This window comes from Arachis stenosperma, chromosome 4 (assembly GCF_014773155.1).
Source record: "Arachis stenosperma cultivar V10309 chromosome 4, arast.V10309.gnm1.PFL2, whole genome shotgun sequence".
NCBI classification, from domain to species: Eukaryota; Viridiplantae; Streptophyta; class Magnoliopsida; order Fabales; family Fabaceae; genus Arachis; species Arachis stenosperma.
The window spans coordinates 32930309-32939257 of NC_080380.1; positions in this window are offsets into that span (position 1 = coordinate 32930309).

Consider the following 8949-nt stretch of genomic DNA (forward strand, 5'->3'; position numbering starts at 1 on the left):
GAGAAGTATGCATGTTGTGATATATGCTTGATGAGGTTATGGTTGAATTGTGGGTTGAACCATGTTGATGGTATATGATATTGATTATGTATATGATGGTTAATTGGAATTGGTGTTGTTGAAAATTGGCATGAGGAATAGTATATGATATGTCAATATGTTTGAGTTTGAGCCACTTGGGTGAAGTGGGCTAAAATGATGAGATAGTGATTTTGTATATTGTGGTAATGTGTCAATGTGTGAGTTGAGGAGGCTTGATGTTGAATTTGATACCTTTTGATTGATTTCAAAGAAAAGGGATGAAATTGGCATGTTTTGATTGACTTTGAAAGGAGTTGAAAATGGTTTGTTTTGAAAATGGCATATTGTGGTTTTGTATGAAAATATGGTTTTTGGGCATACTTTGACGGGACATAACTTGGACTACGGATCTCCGTTTTGTACCAAATCTGTTTAAAAATGAAATTGGATCCGGGATGTCCATGCCGTTCGAAGAACGGGTGAAAAACGATTTAAAATGAGGAAGTTATGTCCGTTGGAAGATTGGGGTTTAAATTGGTGAATTATGCAGCTTTTTAACTTAGCAAATTTTTAGCAGAATGACCCCTTGCGCGTGGGCGCACCTGGCGCGTACGCGCCGATCTTCCAGAAAGCGCCATCCACGCGTGCGCGTGATGTGCGCGGGCGCGCCGATTGTGCTGCACCCAATGCCAGCCATTTTCCAGAGAGTTATGCCAGAACTGTGCCAGTGTTGTGCCTGGGGCACGAGAACACCGCGCGTACGCGTGGTTGACGCGTGCGCGTCGATTGGCAAATTTGTAATCCACGCGTTAGCGTGCATGACGCTTGCGCGTCGATGAGTTTTTAAGGCCATCCGCGCGTGCGCGTGGAGTGCGCGTACGCGTGGCCCTGTTTTCATCCCAAAGTTGATTTTTGAGTTTTAAAAGCCAAATCTCATACTTCTAAGCCTCCGATCTCACCATTTATGTCTTAAATAATTATGACATGCCTAGCTATTAAAAAGGGGCTAGTGAATGAGGTAACTTGCGAGTGAAGCAAGGGAAAAATGAATGATCAATGAGGATCAAGATGATTATGTGAGATGCGGAAGATGGTGGTGGAAGTGCTTGTTATGCCATGGGCCGAAAGGCTATAATTGTTAATGAAATGGCTGGTTATGGATTTAACCGCGAGCCGGAATGGCTGTGTATGATTATGAATATTGGCTGGTTCTGGATTGAACCGTGAGCCGGAATGGCTGATATGGATGTTGATCCATGGATGAGAATTTATGCATGTTGATGCTGAATTATTGATAATTGTGAATTGCACTTCCACTATCAGAGATACGAGTTTCCCTGGGTAGTAGCAGTGGCTAGCCACCACGTGCTCCAGGTTGAGACTTGATACTCTGTTGACCCTATGTCGTAAGTGTGGCCGGGCACTGTGAAAGACCCGGATGAGCTCGCCCCCGAAATATTCACCAGTGAGGGTGATGGATATGGATCATGTTTATGATCAAGTTTATAACGAGTATAACTCGAGTTGGGGATGCGCGACAGAGGGACAGTCCAATGGTTAGCAACCAGGACTTGTCAGGTTGGGCTCTATAACCGACAAGATGATATCATCGGCCACTAGGGACAGGCATTCATCATATGCATACTATGTGAATTGTTTGAGATTGCCTATTTGACTGCATATTACTTGCTAATTGTCTAGATGTCATAACTGCTCCTATTTGTATGTTCTTTGTCTGATATAACTGTGTTTGATATATTATACTCCTGCTGGTGGTTGGGAGGTTTGAAGGAATTGGAAAGGGAAGTATTAGTTAGACTGAAGAATCTTTAGTCAGATGCCCTTATATGGTTAGCTTGTTTATAAGCTTTGATATTATCTGGAGGAAGTTCTAGGATTGCCTTTGGCTTTCCTCTATTATTATGTATTATATATGTGGAAGCTGTTACCATGCTGGGGACCTCTGGTTCTCACCCATGCGGATTTTGTGGTTTTCAGATGCAGGACGTGAGGTTTCCCGCTGAGGCATGCTGGAGGCTTCTAGATTTGCGAAGATCCTTTGTTTTCGGGACTATATTTTGGTTTATATGTTTCTTAGATACTTTTATCTCCATTAAATAATACAAACTGTGATGACTCCTCTTATGGGAGATTTTGGAGAATAGGTTTTTGTATTTGTGTCCCTTTGGGTTTCCTTTGGGGTTTTCCTTATTTTATCATATGTATATATTGCTATGCTCGGACCGGTTATCTTCGCAGCCGGATTTTGAGTCTTGATATTCCTGTTTTTGACACTCCTTTGTATATATACAATCTCGCGTTGGTTTATCCTTGTTCGTTACGTTATCGATCGGAGTGATGCGCTTTTGAGTTGCGGTTTTTGTTTACCCCTTTTTTCTACAAAGGCTCCTAGTTATAATCAATCATTCACACTACTATACGTACTAAATTTTTATTTTAGAGGTCGTAATACCTTGCCATCTCTGAATTATGACTTAAGCATAAGGCTCTGTATGGTAGGGTGTTATTATGGTATCAGAGCAGTTCGTTCCTATAGAGCCTGAGGGATGGACTGACTATGCTTCTGTGCATTCTCTGTGTGTGTGTTATATGCTATTAGTATATCTGCTTGATATAATTGGCATAAACGTTCATGAGCATGCGTTTGGGACTTTGAAGCACTAGACTTCCGATATTGAGACTGATCAACTTAATATCGATTGTTTGGTGTGTATAGGAACCAGAAGGCGCCTCGTGGACGCGGTAGAGGTAGTGCGAGAGGTCGTACGAATGCTCGTGCACCGGAGAATAACCCTAATGACCCGGTGAACTTTATGGCTGCGTTGGAGAACATGGCTGCTGCTATGCAAGCCACTGCTGAGGCTCTTGGTCAACAGATGAACAACCATGGTAATGATGGAGGTGGAGTTCAAGGCCCGATGACACTGGCAAACTTTTTGAAGGTTAATCCGCCTAAGTTCAAGGGAACTACTAGCCCGACTGAGGCTGATACATGGTTTCAGGCTATAGAGCTAGCACTGCAAGCACAAGTGGTACCTGAAGGGCAACGTGTCGAGTTTGCTACCTACATGCTCACCGGTGAAGCGTCGCATTGGTGGCAAGGCATCCGACGTCTTCTGCAGCAGGGTGATGACTATATCACCTGGAATGTCTTTCAAGAAGAGTTCTATAAGAAGTACTTTCCGACTTCTGCTAGGACGGCTAAGGAACTTGAATTGTTACAGCTGAAGCAGGGTACTATGTCCATATCAGAGTATACTGACAAGTTTGAGGAGCTGTTCAGGTTCTCTCGTATGTGCCAAGGGACTCCGGTGGAATATGAGGAATGGAAGTGTGTTAAGTATGAGGGAGGACTCCGGAGTGATATCTTCAGTTCAGTGGGACCAATGGAGATTAGGACTTTCTCCGAATTAGTGAACAAGTGTAGGGTTGCTGAAGAGTGTGTGAAAAGGGCAACCGCTGAGAAAGGGAGTCACAAAGGTTCATTTCCACAGAACCGAGAGAAGAGCTTTGCACCTAGGGGTCCATCTTTCAAGAGGGGAAGCTCTTTCAGGAAGCCCAACAACAACAACAATTTCCAAGGGAAGAAGTTTGGGAAGCAGCCTCAGAATGATCAAGCTTGTACTAGATGTGGAAGTCACCATCCGGGAGCACCATGCAAGGCCGGATGGGGTTTGTGCTACAATTGTGGAAAGGCGGGGCATAATGCCGCAAGTTGTCCTGAGAGGCAAAAACAAGGTGCTGGGAAAGCACAACAGACTGGTCGGGTGTTCACCACTTCAGCTGTAGGAGCTGAGGGATCCGAGACACTTATTCGAGGTAACTGTGAAATGGCTGGTCAAACTTTAAATGCTTTATTTGATTCTGGAGCATCGCATTCATTCATTGCATTTGAGAAAGCCCATGAGTTAGGCTTGAAGATTGTAACCTTAGGTTATGATCTAAGAGTGTACAATGCTACCCATGAAGCCACGGTAACTAGGCTAGGATGCCCGGAAGTTTCCTTTAGGTTCAAGCAGCGTGATTTTGTTCACAATTTAGTCTGCTTGCCGATGATCGGTCTTGATCTTATCTTGGGATTGGACTGGTTATCTAAGAACCATGTTCTGTTTGATTGTTCTACAAAGTCGGTGTACTTTATGCCGGAAGATACAGAAGGGCCGGTCGTGGTGAATAATTATTACTTGAACTCGATGATGGTGAACTGTTCTGGAATCGAATGTCAGGGTATCATGTTGTTAACCGCGGGCGTTTCGGGAGATGATCAAAGGTTGGAGCAGATTCCGATTGTGTGTGAGTTTCCGGAAGTGTTTCCCGATGATATTGATGAGTTTCCACCTAACCGAGAGGTTGAGTTTGCTATTGAGTTGGTGCCCGGGGCGGGACCAATCTCAAGTGCTCCTTATAGGATGTCACAGTTAGAGATGAACGAGCTAAAGTCTCAGTTAGAGGATTTGTTGGGAAAGAATTTTATACGGCCAAGTGTCTCTCCATGGGGTGCTCCAGTGTTACTGGTGAAGAAGAAAGATGGGAGTATGCGGCTCTGTGTGGATTACAGGCAGTTGAACAAGGTTACAATAAAGAATAAGTACCCACTGCCAAGAATTGATGATCTCATGGATCAGTTACAAGGAGCTGGAGTTTTCTCCAAGATTGATTTGCGATCCGGTTATCACCATAAGGGTGAGGGGTGACGATATCCCTAAGACCGCTTTCAGAACTCGTTATGGTCATTACGAGTACACTGTGATGTCCTTTGGGTTGACGAACGCTGCGGTATTCATGGATTACATGAATAGAGTCTTCCGTCCGTTTCTGGATAAATTCGTTGTTGTCTTCATCGATGACATACTGATTTATTCCAAGACTGAAGAAGAGCATGCGGAACACTTGAGGACCGTGTTGCAGATTCTAAAGGAGAAGAAAACTTTATGCAAACTGTCTAAGTGTGAATTTTGGAAGAGTGAGGTGAAGTTTTTGGGCCATGTGGTGAGTAAGAAGGGAATAGCCGTAGACCCAACTAAGGTGGAGGCGGTGATGGATTGGAAACAACCAACCACCGTAACAGAGATAAGGAGTTTTCTGGGTTTAGCTGGCTATTACCGAAGGTTTATCAAGGGCTTTTCACAGATAGCTTTGCCAATGACAAAGTTAACCCGCAAAGACACTCCGTTTGTTTGGACTCCTGAATGCGAGGAGAGCTTTCAGGCATTGAAGAAAAAGTTGACAACTACACCTGTGTTGGTGTTACCCGAGCCGAATGAGCCTTTTGAGGTGTATTGTGATGCCTCATTGAAGGGTCTAGGGTGCGTGCTGATGCAGCACCATAATGTGGTGGCATATGCCTCACGACAGTTGAGACCTCATGAAGTTAGTTACCCTACGCATGATTTGGAACTCGTTGCGGTTGTGTTTGCCTTGAAGGTGTGGAGGCATTATCTCTATGGGGTTAAGTTCCAAGTTTTCTCTGATCACAAGAGCTTGAAGTACCTCTTTGATCAGAAAGAGCTTAATATGAGACAGAGAAGGTGGATGGAATTGCTGAAGGACTACGACTTTGAGTTGCATTACCATCCGGGAAAGGCGAACGTAGTGGCGGATGCGTTAAGTCGGAAGTCGTTATATGCGGCTTGGATGATGCTCCAAGAGGAGAAGTTGCTCAAGGGATTCGAGAGTCTGAGAATCGGTGCTCAAGAAGTATCCGGAACCTTGTGTTTGAGCCGATTAGAAATCTCAAGTGACTTTAAGTCCGAACTCCTAAAGGCTCATCAAAATGATGAAGTGTTATGGAAGGTGTTACCGGCTATTGAGCAAGGAAAACAATGGAGGGTGTCGGAAGAAAAAGATGGGTTATGGAGATTCAAAGGTAGGATCATTGTGCCGGATGTTGGCACTTTGAGGCAAGATATCTTAAAGGATGCACACAAAAGCGGATTCTCCATTCACCCGGGAAGTACTAAGATGTACCATGATTTGAAGGCGATGTTTTGGTGGCCGGGTAAGAAGAATGATGTGGCGGAATATGTTTCAAAGTGCTTAACTTGTCAAAAGGTAAAGATTGAACATCAAAAACCTGCCGGTATGTTGCAACCTTTAGAGATTCCACAATGGAAGTGGGAAAGTATTGCAATGGACTTTGTGTTAAGGAGATTGTGAGACTCCATGGTGTACCTGCTACTATAATCTCTGATAGAGATCCTCGTTTCACCTCAAGGTTTTGGGGTGCATTTCAGAAGGCTTTTGGAACCCGATTAAGCTTGAGCACGGCTTACCATCCTCAAACAGATGGTCAATCTGAGAGGACGATCCAAACACTAGAGGATATGTTGAGAGCTTGTGTTTTGGACCAACCGACGAGTTGGGATCGATATATGCCATTAGTGGAGTTTGCATACAATAATAGTTATCATGCGAGCATTGGAATGGCTCCGTATGAGGCCTGTATGGGAGGAAATGTCAATCTCCGCTATGTTGGTATGAAGTGGGGAGAAAGGTTTGTTAGGGCCGGAAATGATATGAGACTACTGAGCAAGTCAAGAAAATCCGAGATAGGATGCTCACGGCGCAGAGTCGTCAAAAGAGTTACGCCGATCAGAGGCGAAAGCCCTTAGAATTTGAGGAAGGAGACCATGTTTTCCTTAAGGTTACTCCGACCAGGAGTAGTAGGGCGATTAAAGCAAAGAAGTTGAATCCTCGATACATTGGTCCATTTCAAATCCTGGAGAGGATTGGACCGGTGGCGTATCGGATGGCTCTACCACCTCATCTTTCGAACCTGCACGACGTGTTTCACGTGTTGCAGCTTCGGAAGTACACTCCTGATGCTAGCCATGTGTTGGAACCCGAATCGGTTCAGTTAAGGGAAGATTGACGCTTCCAGTGGCTCCAGTCAGAATTGATGATACTAGTATTAAACGGTTGTGTGGAAAATATGTTTCACTAGTCAAAGTGGCATGGAGCGAGGCGGTGTTGAGGAAACACTTGGAACTTGAGTCGGAGATGCAAACGGATTATCCGCATTATTCTCAGGTAATGCATTTGAATTTTGTGGGCAAAATTCCCAATTAGGTGGGTAGAATGTAAAACCCGGTTAATTAACGGCTAATTAACCCATAAATGAGAATTTATTCTAGAAAGTCTAAAATGTGATTTTTATGGCTAAATGTGATAGAGGAGATTGAGACGATAATTTTGGTACCAATTTTATAGAATTCGGACCAAGATTGGACCGAACGGCCAAACCGGGCCAACCGGACCCAAAGTGGGCCCTTGGCCCAACATAACTAAACCAAACCTAGTTTTCAGCACTCTCTCTCCTCACACAACACCAAACACGCTGAAAAGAGAGGAAATGGGGGAAGAACACTCTCTCAAACCTCTATCTCTCACTTGATCTTCAAACCACCATAACTTTTGATATAGAGCTCCGATTGCCGCTCCGTTTGCGGCCACGCGTTCACCGCGGAGAGCTCTACAAAACCCATACAATTAATTTTGAGGTAAGCTACAAGTTTCTGTTCGAAATTCCAGCCCTTATTTTCGAGTTTCATGGGTGAAATGTTGAGATTTGGGTTCTTGATGTTATAGGACCCAACTCTCTTGAAGGAGAAGGTTAATCTTGTCTCCTTGGACCTGGGTGTGGTAAGATTCTCAACCCTAGTGTGATTTGTGGTTTTATGATGTTTGGGTATTGAGATGTTGTGTATGGGTATGATGATTGTGGCTTAGGTTGTATATATGTGAATATTGGAGCTTGATTGGTGATTTTGAAAAGCTTGAAAAGGGTTTGGTGGTGAAAATCTTGTTCTTGGAGGTCTTGAGGCCTTGAGAGCTTGTGGATAAGTGGTTTGGAAGTGCTCCGGTGGAGCTTGGAAATTCGGCTAAGGTATGGTTTCGGTTTCCGTATCTAATATGTAATGTGGTAGGAAATACTTATGCTAGAGGCCCTAAGATAGGCATTGAATGGTTGATGTTGTTAAATGATTGAGATATATGATATGGTCATATATGTGATGATGAGTATTGATGCCTTAATGGTATGATGTATGAGAAGTATGCATGTTGTGATATATGCTTGATGATTGGTTATGGTTGAATTGTGGGTTGAACCATGTTGATGGTGAATATGATATTGATTATGTATAATGATGGTTAATTGGAATTGGTGTTGTTGAAAATTGGCATGAGGAATAGTATATGATATGTCAATATGTTTGAGTTTGAGCCACTTGGCTGAAGTGGGCTAAAATGATGAGATAGTGATTTTGTATATTGTGGTAATGTGTCAATGTGTGAGTTGAGGAGGCTTGATGTTGAATTTGATACCTTTTGATTGATTTCAAAGAAAAGGGATGAAATTGGCATGTTTTGATTGACTTTGAAAGGAGTTGAAAATGGTTTGTTTTGAAAATGGCATATTGTGGTTTTGTATGAAAATATAGTTTTTGGGCATACTTTGACGGGACATAACTTGGACTACGGATCTCCGTTTTGTACCAAATCTGTTTAAAAATGAAATTGGATCCGGGATGTCCATGCCGTTCGAAGAACGGGTGAAAAACGATTTAAAATGAGGAAGTTATGTCCGTTGGAAGATTGGGGTTTAAATTGGTGAATTTTGCAGCTTTTTAACTTAGCAAATTTTTAGCAGAATGACCCCTTGCGCGTGGGCGCACCTGGCGCGTACGCGCCGATCTTCCAGAAAGCGCCATCCACGTGTGCGCGTGATGTGCGCGGGCGCGCCGATTGTGCTGCACCCAATGCCAGCCATTTTCCAGAGAGTTATGCCAGAACTGTGCCAGTGTTGTGCCTGGGGCACGAGAACACCGCGCGTACGCGTGGTTGACGCGTGCGCGTCGATTGGCAAATTTGTAATCCACGCGTTAGCGTGCATGACTCTTGCGCGTC